Source organism: Genypterus blacodes, unplaced genomic scaffold (assembly GCF_046128005.1).
Source record: "Genypterus blacodes isolate CSIRO-AG114 ecotype Tasmania unplaced genomic scaffold, CSIRO-AGI_Gbla_v1 ptg000002l_1, whole genome shotgun sequence".
Lineage (NCBI taxonomy): Eukaryota > Metazoa > Chordata > Actinopteri > Ophidiiformes > Ophidiidae > Genypterus > Genypterus blacodes.
The window spans coordinates 257,106-277,763 of record NW_027466816.1 but is presented as its reverse complement, the minus strand read 5'-3'; the positions used below and the strand labels follow the sequence as shown (position 1 = coordinate 277,763).

General features: G+C 41.2%; 10 non-coding genes and 1 pseudogene across 10 annotated transcripts; all 11 read right to left on the bottom strand.

The window, feature by feature from the left end:
• Positions 1–13,109: 13,109 nt before the first annotated feature.
• LOC143012234 (5S ribosomal RNA) lies at positions 13,110–13,228 on the bottom strand. Its single transcript, XR_012965032.1, has one exon. It is a non-coding gene; the product is annotated as a 5S ribosomal RNA (ribosomal RNA).
• Positions 13,229–13,692: 464 nt separating this feature from the next.
• Positions 13,693–13,811, bottom strand: LOC143008775 (5S ribosomal RNA). The gene has a single exon (XR_012964626.1). It is a non-coding gene; the product is annotated as a 5S ribosomal RNA (ribosomal RNA).
• A 245-nt stretch (positions 13,812–14,056) lies between these two features.
• On the bottom strand, positions 14,057–14,175 carry LOC143010310 (5S ribosomal RNA; annotated as a pseudogene).
• Positions 14,176–14,638: 463 nt separating this feature from the next.
• Positions 14,639–14,757, bottom strand: LOC143007678 (5S ribosomal RNA). The gene has a single exon (XR_012964507.1). It is a non-coding gene; the product is annotated as a 5S ribosomal RNA (ribosomal RNA).
• A 245-nt stretch (positions 14,758–15,002) lies between these two features.
• Positions 15,003–15,121, bottom strand: LOC143013353 (5S ribosomal RNA). Its single transcript, XR_012965132.1, has one exon. It is a non-coding gene; the product is annotated as a 5S ribosomal RNA (ribosomal RNA).
• Positions 15,122–15,583: 462 nt separating this feature from the next.
• LOC143007629 (5S ribosomal RNA) lies at positions 15,584–15,702 on the bottom strand. Its single transcript, XR_012964503.1, has one exon. It is a non-coding gene; the product is annotated as a 5S ribosomal RNA (ribosomal RNA).
• A 445-nt stretch (positions 15,703–16,147) lies between these two features.
• LOC143008028 (5S ribosomal RNA) lies at positions 16,148–16,266 on the bottom strand. The gene has a single exon (XR_012964544.1). It is a non-coding gene; the product is annotated as a 5S ribosomal RNA (ribosomal RNA).
• A 463-nt stretch (positions 16,267–16,729) lies between these two features.
• LOC143013715 (5S ribosomal RNA) lies at positions 16,730–16,848 on the bottom strand. Its single transcript, XR_012965211.1, has one exon. It is a non-coding gene; the product is annotated as a 5S ribosomal RNA (ribosomal RNA).
• Positions 16,849–17,093: 245 nt separating this feature from the next.
• Positions 17,094–17,212, bottom strand: LOC143013293 (5S ribosomal RNA). The gene has a single exon (XR_012965129.1). It is a non-coding gene; the product is annotated as a 5S ribosomal RNA (ribosomal RNA).
• A 462-nt stretch (positions 17,213–17,674) lies between these two features.
• LOC143013519 (5S ribosomal RNA) lies at positions 17,675–17,793 on the bottom strand. Its single transcript, XR_012965147.1, has one exon. It is a non-coding gene; the product is annotated as a 5S ribosomal RNA (ribosomal RNA).
• Positions 17,794–18,238: 445 nt separating this feature from the next.
• On the bottom strand, positions 18,239–18,357 carry LOC143008665 (5S ribosomal RNA). Its single transcript, XR_012964623.1, has one exon. It is a non-coding gene; the product is annotated as a 5S ribosomal RNA (ribosomal RNA).
• Between the last annotated feature and the right edge of the window lie 2,301 nt (positions 18,358–20,658).

The window sequence follows — 20,658 nt, the reverse complement described above, 5'->3', positions numbered from 1 at the left end:
AGTTTTCTCCAGTTTCAAAAATCGATAACCCGGGGTTCAACTTTTTCCCAAAATTTTCAATATTCCCCAATTTGCCCCAAATTTACACACATTGATGGCATTTCTGCCTGGATGCTGCGTCTGAAATTGTAGCTCTCTATCTCCTTCCTTGTCACAGATATGGGCTTTGAAAGTTTTCTTCAGTTTCAAAAATTGATGACCCGGGTCAAAATTTTTACAAAATTTTCAATATTCCCCAATTTGCCCCAAATTTACACACATTGATGGCATTTCTGCCTGGATGCTGCGTCTGAAATTGTAGCTCTCTATCTCCTTCCTTGTCACAGATATTGGCTTTTAAAGTTTTCTCTAGTTTCAAAAATTGATAACCCGGGTAAACATTTTTAGAAAATTTTCAATATTCCCCAATTTTTCCCAAATTTACACACATTGATGGCATTTCTGCCTGGATGCTGCATCTGAAATTGTAGCTCTCTATCTCCTTCCTTGTCACAGATATGGGCTTTTAAAGTTTTCTCCAGTTTCAAAAATAAATGACCCGCGGGTCAACATTTTTAGAAAATTTTCAATATTCCCCAATTTGCCCCAAATTTACACACATTGATGGCATTTCTGCCTGGATGCTGCGTCTGAAATTTTAGCTCTCTATCTCCTTCCTTGTCACAGATGTGGGCTTTTCAAGTTTTCTCCAGTTTCAAAAATCGATGATCCGCGGGTCAACATTTTTAGAACATTTTCAATATTCCCCAATTTGCCCCAAATTTACACACATTGATGGCATTTCTGCCTGGATGCTGCGTTTGAAATTGTAGCTCTCTATCTCCTTCCTTGTCACAGATATGGGCTTTTCAAGTTTTCTCCAGTTTCAAAAATTGATGACCCGGGTCAATATTTTTGGAAAATTTTCAATATTCCCCAATTTGCCCCAAATTTACACAAATTGATGGCATTTCTGTCTGGATGCTCAACTGAAATTTTAGCTCTCTATCTCCTTCCTTGTCACAGATAAGGGCTTTTCAAGTTCTCTCAAGTTACAAGAATCGATGACCCGCGGGTCAACATTTTTAGAAAATTTTCAATATTCCCCAATTTCTCCCAAATTTACACACATTGATGGCATTTCTGTCTGGATGCTGCGTCTGAAATGTTAGCTCTCTATCTCCTTCCTTGTCACAGATATGGGCTTTTCAAGTTTTCTCCAGTTTCAAAAATTGATGACCCTGGTCAACATTTTTAGAAAATTTTCAATATTCCCCAATTTGTCCCAAATTTACACACATTGATGGCATTTCTGCCTGGATGCTGCGTCTGAAATTGTAGCTCTCTATCTCCTTCCTTGTCACAGACATGGGCTTTTCAAGTTTTCTCTACTTACAAGAATCGATGACCCGCGGGTCAACATTTTTAGAAAATTTTCAATATTCCCCAATTTGTCCCAAATTTACACACATTGATGGCATTTCTGCCTGGATGCTGCGCCTGAAATTTCAGCTCTCTATCTCCTTCCTTGTCACAGATATGGGCTTTTCAAGTTTTCTCCAGTTTCAAAAATCGATGAAAATTTTCAATATTCCCCAATTTGCACCAAATTTACACACATTGATGGCATTTCTGCCTGGATGCTGCGTCTGAAATTGTAGCTCTCTATCTCCTTCCTTGTCACAGATATGGGCTTTTCAAGTTTTCTCCAGTTTCAAAAATTGATGACCCTGGTCAACATTTTTAGAAAATTTTCAATATTCCCCAATTTGCCCCAAATTTACACACATTGATGGCATTTCTGCCTGGATGCGGTGCCTGAAATTTTAGCTCTCTATGTCCTTCCTTGTCACAGATATGGGCTTTTCAAGTTTTCTCCAGTTTTAAAAATCGATGACCCGGGGGGTCAAGTTTTTTACAAAATTTTCAATATTCCCCAATTTGCCCCAAATTTACACACATTGATGGCATTTCTGCCTGGATGCTGTGCCTGAAATTTTAGCTCTCTATCTCTTTCCATGTCACAGATATGGGCTTTTCAAGTTTTCTCTAGTTTCAAGAATCGATGACCCGCGGGTCAACATTTTTAGAAAATTTTCAATATTCCCCAATTTGTCCCAAATTTACACAAATTGATGGCATTTCTGTCTGGATGCTGCGTCTGAAATTTTAGCTCTCTATCTCCTTCCTTGTCACAGATATGGGCTTTTCAAGTTTTCTCCAGTTTCAAAAATCGATAACCCGGGGTTCAACTTTTTCCCAAAATTTTCAATATTCCCCAATTTGCCCCAAATTTACACACATTGATGGCATTTCTGCCTGGATGCTGCGTCTGAAATTGTAGCTCTCTATCTCCTTCCTTGTCACAGATATGGGCTTTGAAAGTTTTCTTCAGTTTCAAAAATTGATGACCCGGGTCAACATTTTTACAAAATTTTCAATATTCCCCAATTTGCCCCAAATTTACACACATTGATGGCATTTCTGCCTGGATGCTGCGTCTGAAATTGTAGCTCTCTATCTCCTTCCTTGTCACAGACATGGGCTTTTCAAGTTTTCTCTAGTTACAAGAATCGATGACACGCAGAACAACATTTTTAGAAAATTTTCAATATTCCCCAATTTGTCCCAAATTTACACAAATTGATGGCATTTCTGCCTGGATGCTGCGCCTGAAATTTTAGCTCTCTATCTCCTTCCTTGTCACAGATATGGGCTTTTCAAGTTTTCTCCAGTTTCAAAAATTGATGACCCGGGTCAACATTTTGAGAAAATTTTCAATATTCCCCAATTTGCCCCAAATTTACACACATTGATGGCATTTCTGCCTGGATGCTGCACCTGAAATTTTAGCTCTCTATCTCCTTCCTTGTCACAGATATGGGCTTTTCAAGTTTTCTCCAGTTTCAAAAATTGATGACCCGGGTCAACATTTTTAGAAAATTTTCAATATTCCCCAATTTGCCCCAAATTTACACACATTGATGGCATTTCTGCCTGGATGCTGCGTCTAAAATTTTAGCTCTCTATCTCCTTCCTTGTCACAGATATGGGCTTTTCAAGTTTTCTCCAGTTTCAAAAATCGATGACCCGGGGGTCAACTATTTTCCAAAATTTTCAATATTCCCCAATTTGCCCCAAATTTACACACATTGATGGCATTTCTGCCTGGATGCTGCGTCTGAAATTGTAGCTCTCTATCTCCTTCCTTGTCACAGACATGGGCTTTTCAAGTTTTCTCTAGTTACAAGAATCGATGACCCGCGGGTCAACATTTTTAGAAAATTTTCAATATTCCCCAATTTGTCCCAAATTTACACAAATTGATGGCATTTCTGCCTGGATGCTGCGCCTGAAATTTCAGCTCTCTATCTCCTTCCTTGTCACAGATATGGGCTTTTCAAGTTTTCTCCAGTTTTCAAAATTGATGACCCGGGTCAACATTTTTAGAAAATTTTCAATATTCCCCAATTTGCCCCAAATTTACACACATTGATGGCATTTCTGCCTGGATGCTGCGTCTAAAATTTTAGCTCTCTATCTCCTTCCTTGTCACAGATATGGGCTTTTCAAGTTTTCTCCAGTTTCAAAAATCGATGACCCGGGGGTCAACTATTTTCCAAAATTTTCAATATTCCCCAATTTGCCCCAAATTTACACACATTGATGGCATTTCTGCCTGGATGCTGCGTCTGAAATTTTAGCTCTCTATCTCCTTCTTTGTCACAGATATGGGCTTTGCAAATTTTCTCCAGTTTCAAAAATCGATGACCCGGGGGTCAACTTTTTTCCAAAATTTTCAATATTCCCCAATTTGCCCCAAATGTACACGCATTGATGGCATTTCTGCCTGGATGCTGCGCCTGAAATTTTAGCTCTCTATCTCTTTCCTTGTCACAGATATGGGCTTTTCAAGTTTTCTCCAGTTTCAAAAATTGATGACCCTGGTCAACATTTTTAGAAAATTTTCAATATTCCCCAATTTGTCCCAAATTTACACACATTGATGGCATTTCTGCCTGGATGCTGCGTCTGAAATTGTAGCTCTCTATCTCCTTCCTTGTCACAGACATGGGCTTTTCAAGTTTTCTCTACTTACAAGAATCGATGACCCGCGGGTCAACATTTTTAGAAAATTTTCAATATTCCCCAATTTGTCCCAAATTTACACAAATTGATGGCATTTCTGCCTGAATGCTGCGCCTGAAATTTCAGCTCTCTATCTCCTTCCTTGTCACAGATATGGGCTTTTCAAGTTTTCTCCAGTTTCAAAAATTGATGACCCGGGTCAACATTTTTAGAAAATTTTCAATATTCCCCAATTTGCCCCAAATTTACACACATTGATGGCATTTCTGTCTGGATGCTGCGTCTGAAATTTAAGCTCTCTATCTCCTTCCTTGTCACTGATATGGGCTTTTAAAGTTTTCTCCAGTTTCAAAAATCGATAACCCGGGGGTCAACTTTTTTCCAAAATTTTCAATATTCCCCAATTTGCACCAAATTTACACACATTGATGGCATTTCTGCCTGGATGCTGCGTCTGAAATTTTAGCTCTCTATCTCCTTCCTTGTCACAGATATGGGCTTTTCAAGTTTTCTCCAGTTTCAAAAATTGATGACCCTGGTCAACATTTTTAGAAAATTTTCAATATTCCCCAATTTGCCCCAAATTTACACACATTGATGGCATTTCTGCCTGGATGCGGTGCCTGAAATTTTAGCTCTCTATGTCCTTCCTTGTCACAGATATGGGCTTTTCAAGTTTTCTCCAGTTTTAAAAATCGATGACCCGGGGGGTCAAGTTTTTTACAAAATTTTCAATGTTCCCCAATTTGCCCCAAATTTACACACATTGATGGCATTTCTGCCTGGATGCTGTGCCTGAAATTTTAGCTCTCTATCTCTTTCCATGTCACAGATATGGGCTTTTCAAGTTTTCTCTAGCTTCAAGAATCGATGACCCGCGGGTCAACATTTTTAGAAAATTTTCAATATTCCCCAATTTGTCCCAAATTTACACAAATTGATGGCATTTCTGTCTGGATGCTGCGTCTGAAATTTTAGCTCTCTATCTCCTTCCTTGTCACAGATATGGGCTTTTCAAGTTTTCTCCAGTTTCAAAAATTGATGACCCGGGTCAACATTTTTAGAAAATTTTCAATATTCCCCAATTTGCCCCAAATTTACACACATTGATGGCATTTCTGCCTGGATGCTGCGCCTAAAATTTTAGCTCTCTATCTCCATCCTTGTCACAGACATGGGCTTTTCAAGTTTTCTCTAGTTACAAAAATCGATGACCCGCGGGTCAACATTTTTAGAAAATTTTCAATATTCCCCAATTTGCCCCAAATTTACACACATTGATGGCATTTCTGCCTGGATGCTGCGTCTGAAATTGTAGCTCTCTATCTCCTTCCTTGTCACAGATATGGGCTTTTCAAGTTTTCTCTAGTTTCAAGAATCAATGACCCGCGGGTCAACATTTTTAGAAAATTTTCAATATTCCCCAATTTGTCCCAAATTTACACACATTGATGGCATTTCTGCCTGGATGCTGCGTCTAAAATTTTAGCTCTCTATCTCCTTCCTTGTCACAGATATGGGCTTTTCAAGTTTTCTCCAGTTTCAAAAATCGATGACCCGGGGGTCAACTATTTTCCAAAATTTTCAATATTCCCCAATTTGCCCCAAATTTACACACATTGATGGCATTTCTGCCTGGATGCTGCGTCTGAAATTTTAGCTCTCTATCTCCTTCTTTGTCACAGATATGGGCTTTGCAAATTTTCTCCAGTTTCAAAAATCGATGACCCGGGGGTCAACTTTTTTCCAAAATTTTCAATATTCCCCAATTTGCCCCAAATGTACACGCATTGATGGCATTTCTGCCTGGATGCTGCGCCTGAAATTTTAGCTCTCTATCTCTTTCCTTGTCACAGATATGGGCTTTTCAAGTTTTCACCAGTTTCAAAAATTGATAACTCGGGACAACATTTTTAGAACATTTTCAATATTCCCGAATTTGCCCCAAATTTACACACATTGATGGCATTTCTGCCTGGATGCGGTGCCTGAAATTGTAGCTCTCTATCTCCTTCCTTGTCACAGATATGGGCTTTTCAAGTTTTCTCCAGTTTCAAAAATTGATGACCCTGGTCAACATTTTTAGAAAATTTTCAATATTCCCCAATTTGCCCCAAATTTACACACATTGATGGCATTTCTGCCTGGATGCGGTGCCTGAAATTTTAGCTCTCTATGTCCTTCCTTGTCACAGATATGGGCTTTTCAAGTTTTCTCCAGTTTCAAAAATTGATGACCCGGGTCAACATTTTTAGAAAATTTTCAATATTCCCCAATTTGCCCCAAATTTACACACATTGATGGCATTTCTGCCTGGATGCTGCGCCTAAAATTTTAGCTCTCTATCTCCATCCTTGTCACAGACATGGGCTTTTCAAGTTTTCTCTAGTTACAAAAATCGATGACCCGCGGGTCAACATTTTTAGAAAATTTTCAATATTCCCCAATTTGCCCCAAATTTACACACATTGATGGCATTTCTGCCTGGATGCTGCGTCTGAAATTGTAGCTCTCTATCTCCTTCCTTGTCACAGATATGGGCTTTTCAAGTTTTCTCTAGTTTCAAGAATCAATGACCCGCGGGTCAACATTTTTAGAAAATTTTCAATATTCCCCAATTTGTCCCAAATTTACACACATTGATGGCATTTCTGCCTGGATGCTGCGTCTAAAATTTTAGCTCTCTATCTCCTTCCTTGTCACAGATATGGGCTTTTCAAGTTTTCTCCAGTTTCAAAAATCGATGACCCGGGGGTCAACTATTTTCCAAAATTTTCAATATTCCCCAATTTGCCCCAAATTTACACACATTGATGGCATTTCTGCCTGGATGCTGCGTCTGAAATTTTAGCTCTCTATCTCCTTCTTTGTCACAGATATGGGCTTTGCAAATTTTCTCCAGTTTCAAAAATCGATGACCCGGGGCTCAACTTTTTTCCAAAATTTTCAATATTCCCCAATTTGCCCCAAATGTACACGCATTGATGGCATTTCTGCCTGGATGCTGCGCCTGAAATTTTAGCTCTCTATCTCTTTCCTTGTCACAGATATGGGCTTTTCAAGTTTTCACCAGTTTCAAAAATTGATAACTCGGGACAACATTTTTAGAACATTTTCAATATTCCCGAATTTGCCCCAAATTTACACACATTGATGGCATTTCTGCCTGGATGCGGTGCCTGAAATTGTAGCTCTCTATCTCCTTCCTTGTCACAGATATGGGCTTTTCAAGTTTTCTCCAGTTTCAAAAATTGATGACCCTGGTCAACATTTTTAGAAAATTTTCAATATTCCCCAATTTGTCCCAAATTTACACACATTGATGGCATTTCTGCCTGGATGCTGCGTCTGAAATTGTAGCTCTCTATCTCCTTCCTTGTCACAGACATGGGCTTTTCAAGTTTTCTCTACTTACAAGAATCGATGACCCGCGGGTCAACATTTTTAGAAAATTTTCAATATTCCCCAATTTGTCCCAAATTTACACAAATTGATGGCATTTCTGCCTGGATGCTGCGCCTGAAATTTCAGCTCTCTATCTCCTTCCTTGTCACAGATATGGGCTTTTCAAGTTTTCTCCAGTTTCAAAAATTGATTTCCCGGGTCAACATTTTTAGAAAATTTTCAATATTCCCCAATTTGCCCCAAATTTACACACATTGATGGCATTTCTGTCTGGATGCTGCGTCTGAAATTTAATCTCTCTATCTCCTTCCTTGTCACTGATATGGGCTTTTAAAGTTTTCTCCAGTTTCAAAAATCGATAACCCGGGGGTCAACTTTTTTCCAAAATTTTCAATATTCCCCAATTTGCACCAAATTTACACACATTGATGGCATTTCTGCCTGGATGCTGCGTCTGAAATTGTAGCTCTCTATCTCCTTCCTTGTCACAGATATGGGCTTTTCAAGTTTTCTCCAGTTTCAAAAATTGATGACCCTGGTCAACATCTTTACAAAATTTTCAATATTCCCCAATTTGCCCCAAATTTACACACATTGATGGCATTTCTGTCTGGATGCTGCGTCTGAAATTTAAGCTCTCTATCTCCTTCCTTGTCACTGATATGGGCTTTTAAAGTTTTCTCCAGTTTCAAAAATCGATAACCCGGGGGTCAACTTTTTTCCAAAATTTTCAATATTCCCCAATTTGCACCAAATTTACACACATTGATGGCATTTCTGCCTGGATGCTGCGTCTGAAATTGTAGCTCTCTATCTCCTTCCTTGTCACAGATATGGGCTTTTCAAGTTTTCTCCAGTTTCAAAAATTGATGACCCTGGTCAACATTTTTAGAAAATTTTCAATATTCCCCAATTTGCCCCAAATTTACACACATTGATGGCATTTCTGCCTGGATGCGGTGCCTGAAATTTTAGCTCTCTATGTCCTTCCTTGTCACAGATATGGGCTTTTCAAGTTTTCTCCAGTTTTAAAAATCGATGACCCGGGGGTCAACTATTTTCCAAAATTTTCAATATTCCCCAATTTGCCCCAAATTTACACACATTGATGGCATTTCTGCCTGGATGCTGCGTCTGAAATTTTAGCTCTCTATCTCCTTCTTTGTCACAGATATGGGCTTTGCAAATTTTCTCCAGTTTCAAAAATCGATGACCCGGGGGTCAACTTTTTTCCAAAATTTTCAATATTCCCCAATTTGCCCCAAATGTACACGCATTGATGGCATTTCTGCCTGGATGCTGCGCCTGAAATTTTAGCTCTCTATGTCCTTCCTTGTCACAGATATGGGCTTTTCAAGTTTTCTCCAGTTTCAAAAATTGATGACCCAGGTCAACATTTTTAGAAAATTTTCAATATTCCCCAATTTGCCCCAAATTTACACACATTGATGGCATTTCTGCCTGGATGCTGCGTCTGAAATTGTAGCTCTCTATCTCCTTCCTTGTCACAGATATGGGCTTTTCAAGTTTTCTCTAGTTTCAAGAATCAATGACCCGCGGGTCAACATTTTTAGAAAATTTTCAATATTCCCCAATTTGCCCCAAATTTACACAAATTGATGGCATTTCTGCCTGGATGCTGCGTCTGAAATGTTAGCTCTCTATCTCCTTCCTTGTCACAGATATGGGCTTTTCAAGTTTTCTCCAGTTTCAAAAATTGATGACCCGGGTCAACATTTTTAGAAAATTTTCAATATTCCCCAATTTGCCCCAAATTTACACACATTGATGGCATTTCTGCCTGGATGCTGCGTCTGAAATTTTAGCTCTCTATCTCCTTCTTTGTCACAGATATGGGCTTTGCAAATTTTCTCCAGTTTCAAAAATCGATGACCCGGGGGTCAACTTTTTTCCAAAATTTTCTATATTCCCCAATTTGCCCCAAATGTACACGCATTGATGGCATTTCTGCCTGGATGCTGCGCCTGAAATTTTAGCTCTCTATCTCCTTCCTTGTCACAGATATGGGCTTTTCAAGTTTTCTCCAGTTTCAAAAATTGATGACCCTGGTCAACATTTTTAGAAAATTTTCAATATTCCCCAATTTGCCCCAAATTTACACACATTGATGGCATTTCTGCCTGGATGCGGTGCCTGAAATTGTAGCTCTCTATCTCCTTCCTTGTCACAGATATGGGCTTTTCAAGTTTTCTCCAGTTTCAAAAATTGATGACCCTGGTCAACATTTTTAGAAAATTTTCAATATTCCCCAATTTGTCCCAAATTTACACACATTGATGGCATTTCTGCCTGGATGCTGCGTCTGAAATTGTAGCTCTCTATCTCCTTCCTTGTCACAGACATGGGCTTTTCAAGTTTTCTCTAGTTACAAGAATCGATGACCCGCGGGTCAACATTTTTAGAAAATTTTCAATATTCCCCAATTTGTCCCAAATTTACACAAATTGATGGCATTTCTGCCTGGATGCTGCGCCTGAAATTTAAGCTCTCTATCTCCTTCCTTGTCACAGATATGGGCTTTTCAAGTTTTCTCCAGTTTTCAAAATTGATGACCCGGGTCAACATTTTTAGAAAATTTTCAATATTCCCCAATTTGCCCCAAATTTACACACATTGATGGCATTTCTGTCTGGATGCTGCGTCTGAAATTGTAGCTCTCTATCTCCTTCCTTGTCACAGATATGGGCTTTTCAAGTTTTCTCTAGTTTCAAGAATCAATGACCCGCGGGTCAACATTTTTAGAAAATTTTCAATATTCCCCAATTTGTCTCAAATTTACACAAATTGATGGCATTTCTGTCTGGATGCTGCGTCTGAAATTTTAGCTATCTATCTCCTTCCTTGTCACAGATATGGGCTTTTCAAGTTTTCTCCAGTTTCAAAAATCGATGACCCGGGGGTCAACTATTTTCCAAAATTTTCAATATTCCCCAATTTGCCCCAAATTTACACACATTGATGGCATTTCTGCCTGGATGCTGCGTCTGAAATTTTAGCTCTCTATCTCCTTCCTTGTCACAGATAAGGGCTTTTCAAGTTCTCTCAAGTTACAAGAATCGATGACCCGCGGGTCAACATTTTTAGAAAATTTTCAATATTCCCCAATTTGTCCCAAATTTACACACATTGATGGCATTTCTGTCTGGATGCTGCGTCTGAAATGTTAGCTCTCTATCTCCTTCCTTGTCACAGATATGGGCTTTTCAAGTTTTCTCCAGTTTCAAAAATTGATGACCCGGGTCAACATTTTTAGAAAATTTTCAATATTCCCCAATTTGCCCCAAATTTACACACATTGATGGCATTTCTGCCTGGATGCTGCGTCTAAAATTTTAGCTCTCTATCTCCTTCCTTGTCACAGATATGGGCTTTTCAAGTTTTCTCCAGTTTCAAAAATCGATGACCCGGGGGTCAACTATTTTCCAAAATTTTCAATATTCCCCAATTTGCCCCAAATTTACACACATTGATGGCATTTCTGTCTGGATGCTGCGTCTGAAATTGTAGCTCTCTATCTCCTTCCTTGTCACAGATATGGGCTTTTCAAGTTTTCTCTAGTTTCAAGAATCAATGACCCGCGGGTCAACATTTTTAGAAAATTTTCAATATTCCCCAATTTGTCCCAAATTTACACAAATTGATGGCATTTCTGTCTGGATGCTGCGTCTGAAATTTTAGCTATCTATCTCCTTCCTTGTCACAGATATGGGCTTTTCAAGTTTTCTCCAGTTTCAAAAATTGATGACCCGGGTCAACATCTTTAGAAAATTTTCAATATTCCCCAATTTGCCCCAAATTTACACACATTGATGGCATTTCTGCCTGGATGCTGCGTCTGAAATTGTAGCTCTCTATCTCCTTCCTTGTCACAGACATGGGCTTTTCAAGTTTTCTCTAGTTACAAGAATCGATGACCCGCGGGTCAACATTTTGAGAAAATTTTCAATATTCCCCAATTTGTCCCAAATTTACACAAATTGATGGCATCTCTGTCTGGATGCTGTGTCTGAAATTGTAGCTCTCTATCTCCTTCCTTGTCACAGACATGGGCTTTTAAAGTTTTCTCTTGTTACAAGAATCGATAACCCGCGGGTCAACATTTTTAGAAAATTTTCAATATTCCCCAATTTGCCCCAAATTTACACACATTGATGGCATTTCTGCCTGGATGCTGCGTCTGAAATTGTAGCTCTCTATCTCCTTCCTTGTCACAGATATGGGCTTTTCAAGTTTTCTCCAGTTTCAAAAATTGATGACCCGGGTCAACATTTTTAGAAAATTTCTTAATATTCCCCAATTTGCCCCAAATTTACACACATTGATGGCATTTCTGCCTGGATGCTGTGTCTGAAATTTAAGCTCTCTATCTCCTTCCTTGTCACAGATATGGGCTTTTCAAGTTTTCTCCAGTTTCAAAAATTGATGACCCGCGGATCTACATTTTTAGAAAATTTTCAATATTCCCCAATTTGTCCCAAATTTACATAAATTGATGGCATTTCTGTCTGGATGCTGCGTCTGAAATTTTAGCTCTCTATCTCCTTCCTTGTCACAGATATGGGCTTTTCAAGTTTTTTCTAGTTTCAAGAATCAATGATCCGCGGGTCAACATTTTTAGAAAATTTTCAATATTCCCCAATTTGTCCCAAATTTACACAAATTGATGGCATTTCTGTCTGGATGCTGCGTCTGAAATTTTAGCTCTCTATCTCCTTCCTTGTCACAGATATGGGCTTTTCAAGTTTTCTCCAGTTTCAAAAATCGATGACCCGCGGGTCAACATTTTTAGAAAATTTTCAATATTCCCCAATTTGCCCCAAATTTACACACATTGATGGCATTTCTGCCTGGATGCTGCGTCTGAAATTTTAGCTCTCTATCTCCTTCCTTGTCACAGATATTGGCTTTTAAAGTTTTCTCCAGTTTCAAAAATTGATGACCCGGGTCAACATTTTTAGAAAATTTTCAATATTCCCCAATTTGCCCCAAATTTACACACATTGATGGCATTTCTGCCTGGATGCTGCGTCTGAAATTTTAGCTCTCTATCTCCTTCCTTGTCACAGATATGGGCTTTTCAAGTTTTCTCCAGTTTCAAAAATTGATGACCCGGGTCAACATTTTTAGAAAATTTTCAATATTCCCCAATTTGCCCCAAATTTACACACATTGATGGCATTTGTGCCTGGATGCTGCGTCTGAAATTGTAGCTCTCTATCTCCTTCCTTGTCACAGACATGGGCTTTTCAAGTTTTCTCTAGTTACAAGAATCGATGACCCGAGGGTCAACATTTTTAGAAAATTTTCAATATTCCCCAATTTGCCCCAAGTTTACACACATTGATGGCATTTCTGCCTGGATGCTGCACACTTTCATCATCATCATCATCATCATCATCATCATCGTCACACAGTGGCTCGTGTACTTCACTTCTCATGTGCATTCAATCTTCTCATATTATGCCCTTGTGCAATACTCATTTTCTGAATGTATGCTTTCATATAAGATAAGATAAGATACAACTTTATTCTCCTGAGGGAAATTGGGTGTTGACAGAGGAAGTGAAACATGAGGGAGGAGGACCAGGTGAGGCCTGCTGCTCAGAGGGACAAAATGTTTACGGCACCGGGTATTCCCAGGCGGTCTCCCATCCAAGTACTAACCTGGCCCGACACTGCTTAGCTTCCGAGATCAGACGAGATCAGGCGTGTTCAGAGTGGTATGGCCATAAACGAGGAGAGCAGCCACACAGAGGCACTTTATAGGTGAGACAGACCAGGTTCAAGTCACCGTGTACACATGACTACACTCACGTTCATGTATATCACAATTTACATGATGCCTTCATCAGAAACACACATTTCTGGATAATGAAGTCTTACCTTAATGAAACTGATAATCATCACATAGAACATACAGAGGGACCACTTACATCTCTGACGCTCACTTTCATCATCATCATCATCATCATCCTCATCATCATCATTGTCAGACAGTGGCTCGTGTTCTTCACTTCTCATGTGCATTCAATCATCTCATATTATGCCCATGTGCAATACTCATTTTCTGAATGTATGCTTTCATATAAGATAAGATAAGATACAACTTTATTCTCCCGAGGGACATTGGGTGTTGACAGAGGGAGTGAAACATGAGGGAGGAGGACCAGGTGAGGCCTGCTGCTCAGAGGGCCAAAATGCTTACTGCACCGGGTATTCCCAGGCGGTCTCCCATCCAAGTACTAAACTGGCCCGACGCTGCTTAGCTTCCGAGATCAGACGAGATCAGGCGTGTTCAGAGTGGTATGGCCGTAAACGAGGAGAGCAGCCACACAGAGGCTCTTTATAGGTGAGACAGACCCAGTTCAAGTCACCGTGTACACATGACTACACTCAAGTTCATGTATATCACAATTTACATGATGCCTTCATCAAAAGAACACTAACATTTCAGATAAGATAAGATACAACTTTATTCTCCAGAGGGAAATTGCGTGTTGACAGAGGGAGTGAAACATGAGGAAGGAGGACCAGGTGAGGCCTGCTGCTCAGAGGGCCAAAATGCTAACGGCACCGGGTATTCCCAGGCGGTCTCCCATCCAAGTACTAACCTGGCCGGACGCTGCTTAGCTTCTGAGATCAGAAGAGATCGGGCGTGTTCAGAGTGGTATGGCCGTAAACGAGGAGAGCAGCCACACAGAGGCTCTTTATAGGTGAGACAGACCCAGTTCAAGTCACCGTGTACACATGACTACACTCAAGTTCATGTATATCACAATTTACATGATGCCTTCATCAGAAACACACATTTCTGGATAATGAAGTCTTACCTTAATGAAACTGATAATCATCACATAGAACATACAGAGGGACCACTTACATCTCTGACGCTCACTTTCATCATCATTATCATCATCATCATCATCATCATCATCTCACACAGTGGCTCGTGTACTTCACTTCTCATGTGCATTCAATCTTCTCATATTATGATCTTGTGCAATACTCATTTTCTGAATGTATGCTTTCATATAAGATAAGATAAGATACAACTTTATTCTCCCGAGGGAAATTGCGTGTTCACAGAGGGAGTGAAACATGAGGGAGGAGGACCAGGTGAGGCCTGCTGCTCAGAGGGCCAAAATGCTTACGGCACCGGGTATTCCCAGGCGGTCTCCCATCCAAGTACTAACCTGGCCCGACGCTAATTAGCTTCCGAGATCAGACGAGATCAGGCGTGTTCAGAGTGGTATGGCCGTAAACGAGGAGAGCAGCCACACAGAGGCTCTTTATAGGTGAGACAGACCCAGTTCAAGTCACCGTGTACGCATGACTACACTCAAGTTCATGTATATCACAATTTACATGATGCCTTCATCAGAAGAACACTAACATTTCAGATAAGATAAGATACAACTTTATTCTCCCGAGGGAAATTGCGTGTTGACAGAGGGAGTGAAACATGAGGGAGGAGGACCAGGTGAGGCCTGCTGCTCAGAGGGCCAAAATGCTTACGGCACTGGGTATTCCCAGGCGGTCTCCCATCCAAGTACTAACCTGGCCCGACGCTGATTAGCTTCCGAGATCAGACGAGATCGGGCGTGTTCAGAGTGGTATGGCCGTAAACAAGGAAAGCAGCCGCACAGAGGCTCTTTATAGGTGAGACAGATTCAGTTCAACTCACCGTGTACACATGACTACACTCAAGTTCATGTATATCACAATTTACATGATGCCTTCATCAGAAACACACATTTCTGGATAATGAAGTCTTACCTAATGAAACTGATAATCATCACATGGAACATACAGAGGGACCACTAACATCTCTGACGCTCACTTTCATCATCATTATCATCATCATCATCATCATCATCATCTCACACAGTGGCTCGTGTACTTCACTTCTCATGTGCATTCAATCTTCTCATATTATGATCTTGTGCAATACTCATTTTCTGAATGTATGCTTTCATATAAGATAAGATAAGATACAACTTTATTCTCCCGAGGGAAATTGCGTGTTCACAGAGGGAGTGAAACATGAGGGAGGAGGACCAGGTGAGGCCTGCTGCTCAGAGGGCCAAAATGCTTACGGCACCGGGTATTCCCAGGCGGTCTCCCATCCAAGTACTAACCTGGCCCGACGCTAATTAGCTTCCGAGATCAGACGAGATCAGGCGTGTTCAGAGTGGTATGGCCGTAAACGAGGAGAGCAGCCACACAGAGGCTCTTTATAAGTGAGACAGACCCAGTTCAAGTCACCGTGTACACATGACTACACTCAAGTTCATGTATATCACAATTTACATGATGCCTTCATCAGAAACACACATTTCTGGATAATGAAGTCTTACCTAATGAAACTGATAATCATCATATAGAACATAAAGAGGGACCACTAACATTTCTGACGCTCACTTTCATCATCATCATCATTATTGTCACACAGTGGCTCGTGTACTTCACTTCTCATGTGCATTCAATCTTGTCATATTATGCCCATGTGCAATACTCATTTTCTGAATGTATGCTTTCATATAAGATAAGATAAGATACAACTTTATTCTCCCGAGGGACATTGGGTGTTGACAGAGGGAGTGAAACATGAGGGAGGAGGACCAGGTGAGGCCTGCTGCTCAGAGGGCCAAAATGCTAACGGCACCGGGTATTCCCAGGTGGTCTCCCATCCAAGTACTAACCTGGCCCGACGCTGCTTAGCTTCTGAGATCAGAAGAGATCGGGCGTGTTCAGAGTGGTATGGCCGTAAACGAGGAGAGCAGCCACACAGAGGCTCTTTATAGGTGAGACAGACCCAGTTCAAGTCACCGTGTACACATGACTACACTCAAGTTCATGTATATCACAATTTACATGATGCCTTCATCAGAAACACACATTTCTGGATAATGAAGTCTTACCTTAATGAAACTGATAATCATCACATAGAACATACAGAGGGACCACTTACATCTCTGACGCTCACTTTCATCATCATTATCATCATCATCATCATCATCATCATCTCACACAGTGGCTCGTGTACTTCACTTCTCATGTGCATTCAATCTTCTCATATTATGATCTTGTGCAATACTCATTTTCTGAATGTATGCTTTCATATAAGATAAGATAAGATACAACTTTATTCTCCCGAGGGAAATTGCGTGTTCACAGAGGGAGTGAAACATGAGGGAGGAGGACCAGGTGAGGCCTGCTGCTCAGAGGGCCAAAATGCTTACGGCACCGGGTATTCCCAGGCGGTCTCCCATCCAAGTACTAACCTGGCCCGACGCTAATTAGCTTCCGAGATCAGACGAGATCAGGCGTGTTCAGAGTGGTATGGCCGTAAACGAGGAGAGCAGCCACACAGAGGCTCTTTATAGGTGAGACAGACCCAGTTCAAGTCACCGTGTACGCATGACTACACTCAAGTTCATGTATATCACAATTTACATGATGCCTTCATCAGAAGAACACTAACATTTCAGATAAGATAAGATACAACTTTATTCTCCCGAGGGAAATTGCGTGTTGACAGAGGGAGTGAAACATGAGGGAGGAGGACCAGGTGAGGCCTGCTGCTCAGAGGGCCAAAATGCTTACGGCACTGGGTATTCCCAGGCGGTCTCCCATCCAAGTACTAACCTGGCCCGACGCTGATTAGCTTCCGAGATCAGACGAGATCGGGCGTGTTCAGAGTGGTATGGCCGTAAACAAGGAAAGCAGCCGCACAGAGGCTCTTTATAGGTGAGACAGATTCAGTTCAACTCACCGTGTACACATGACTACACTCAAGTTCATGTATATCACAATTTACATGATGCCTTCATCAGAAACACACATTTCTGGATAATGAAGTCTTACCTAATGAAACTGATAATCATCACATGGAACATACAGAGGGACCACTAACATCTCTGACGCTCACTTTCATCATCATTATCATCATCATCATCATCATCATCATCTCACACAGTGGCTCGTGTACTTCACTTCTCATGTGCATTCAATCTTCTCATATTATGATCTTGTGCAATACTCATTTTCTGAATGTATGCTTTCATATAAGATAAGATAAGATACAACTTTATTCTCCCGAGGGAAATTGCGTGTTCACAGAGGGAGTGAAACATGAGGGAGGAGGACCAGGTGAGGCCTGCTGCTCAGAGGGCCAAAATGCTTACGGCACCGGGTATTCCCAGGTGGTCTCCCATCCAAGTACTAACCTGGCCCGACGCTAATTAGCTTCCGAGATCAGACGAGATCAGGCGTGTTCAGAGTGGTATGGCCGTAAACGAGGAGAGCAGCCACACAGAGGCTCTTTATAAGTGAGACAGACCCAGTTCAAGTCACCGTGTACACATGACTACACTCAAGTTCATGTATATCACAATTTACATGATGCCTTCATCAGAAACACACATTTCTGGATAATGAAGTCTTACCTAATGAAACTGATAATCATCATATAGAACATAAAGAGGGACCACTAACATTTCTGACGCTCACTTTCATCATCATCATCATTATTGTCACACAGTGTTTCGTGTACTTCACTTCTCATGTGCATTCAATCTTGTCATATTATGCCCATGTGCAATACTCATTTTCTGAATGTATGCTTTCATATAAGATAAGATAAGATACAACTTTATTCTCCCGAGGGACATTGGGTGTTGACAGAGGGAGTGAAACATGAGGGAGGAGGACCAGGTGAGGCCTGCTGCTCAGAGGGCCAAAATGCTAACGGCACCGGGTATTCCCAGGTGGTCTCCCATCCAAGTACTAACCTGGCCCGACGCTGCTTAGCTTCTGAGATCAGAAGAGATCGGGCGTGTTCAGAGTGGTATGGCCGTGAACGAGGAGAGCAGCAACACAGAGGCTCTTTATAGGTGAGACAGACCCAGTTCAAGTCACCGTGTACACATGACTACACTCAAGTTCATGTATATCACAATTTACATGATGCCTTTGTGACATACCCCCCATTTAGTCTTTTCTTTGGTCCCTTTTCCATTAAGTTGTGGCCTTTTATTTTCTTTTGTTACGATGTTGTTGCATGTTTTGGCCAGAAGTGGCGCTGTAGTACTGGGATATAATGCAGTTGCATAACGGTGAGAGAGAGAAGAAGTAGCCACTGAGAACGGAAGGCGGGAGATGTAAATGGTGAAGTGAGCTGTATTGTGGAAACTTTGGATTAAACGAAAAAGCTTTCCCAGCACGCCGTTGAGAGTATTACTTTCTTCAAGTGTGCAACAAAATTGGCGCCCGAACAGGGACTCAACGTGATACAAAAAAGAAGTCTGAAGACAAAAAAAAAGAACGAACGTTGGAACACGCAAAATGGAGCTGGAGCAGTTACAGGATCAGCTAACGGAGCTACTGTGTCGGCTAAACGTGGAACAGCTAAAAGAAGTGTGTATCCGAGCTAAAGTTTCATCAGACAAGGAGAAGAAACACACGTTGATCCGAGCAATTAATGAGTCAGTAGAGAATGCTTTTGAAGTGGAGGAACAAGATGTAGCAGAGACATTTGGGCAAGAGTTGTTAGCTACAGCTAAGCGATTGAGAGAAAACGCGCCCAAACCAGAGAGGTATGATAAAAATGAAGAGGAGCTACAAAAGCTACAAAAACAGTATGCTGAAATGCAGTTGACATTCCAGACGTCGACCAAAATGCTCGAGGAGGAAATGAGTCGGCTTCGGGAAAAAATGAACAGGACGGCTAGCCCGCCAGAACTCCCATTCTCCAGAGCCCCTGAAGTGGTTATCAGACGCGAGTTTCGGATTAATGGCCAGATAGGTGAATTGGGGCAGAAAGACAAGTTATCATACACTAACCTCATGTACCAAATAGACTCTGAAAAACGTAAAGGCCACAGTGATGTAGAAATTGTTGAAGCCGTAGTAAAAGCTGCTACACCAGGGCTCAGTTTACGTGATATGCTGGAAGCCAAAAATAATTTGACACTCGTGCAGTTGAAGACGATTCTTAAAGCCCATTTCAAAGAAAACAACACTACAGATATGTTCCACAGACTCATTAACATAACTCAAGATGCAAAAGAATCCCCTCAGAATTTTCTTTTTCGTGCAGTTGAACTCAAAGAGAGGCTACTGGCGGCTGCAGAAGATGCCAGCTCAGATGTACAGTATAGCCCAGACCTCATTCAGAAAAAGTTTCTTAGGTCAGTCAGTACAGGACTACTGAGTGATAATGTTAAAATGCAGCTGAAACCTCACCTAGATGATCTAGGAGTGACTGACGAGATATTGATAGAGAAAATGAATGATGCTGCTGCTGTTGATTGGGAGACACAGCAGAAATTGAAGAAAAGTATCCCAAATAAGCCAGCCAGAATAAATGAGCTAAAAACAGAAACAACTACTTACCAGCTGTATAGTGACAGGGAAACAGACAATGACCAGCCATCTGAACACAGCACTTCAGTCAAGGCCAGTGTTAAAAGTCAGAAGATAAAAACTCCAAAAAGCTCTTCAGAAACTGAACTGATGGATGCAGTGAAACAGCTGAGAGAGGAAGTGGCTGAGCTGAGGAAGAATGTTCAGTACTCAGCACGACCATCTCACCAGTTCCAAAACAGAGGGAAGAGGGCATGCAGAGGATGTCAAGACCGGGGTGAAGAGGAACAGTGTGACCACTGCTTCAAATGTGGCCTGAGTGGACACCTCTCAAGAGGATGCAGAGGCCAAAAGGAACTCAAGAGGCAACACTGATTCAGCTAATATCAAAGGACAGACTGTAGAATGTACCTCCCCTGACACTCAAGAACAGCATAGCAGGTCACTCAACACCCCTACTATTCTTAGAGAAAGCATTGTACAATTAGAAGAGAGACTGCGAGCAGAAAGGTGTTCCCCAGGTGGAAGATTGGCAGGTTCTGCTTATATTAGCCACATCTCCCCTCGTCACCATTCACAGCTGCTGAGACTTATTGGAAAGAAGTGCATGGTGAGTTGCTACCTAGATGGGGTGAAGACTCAAGCCTTATGGGACACTGGATCGCAAGTCTGCCTTATCAATGAGACCTGGAGGAAGAACTGCATCCCAGAGGTGAAGGTACGGAGCACTGAAGAACTCCTCGGCCCTGGTCCTTTTGTGGGGAAAGCTGTCAACCAGACCGACATCCCTTTCCTAGG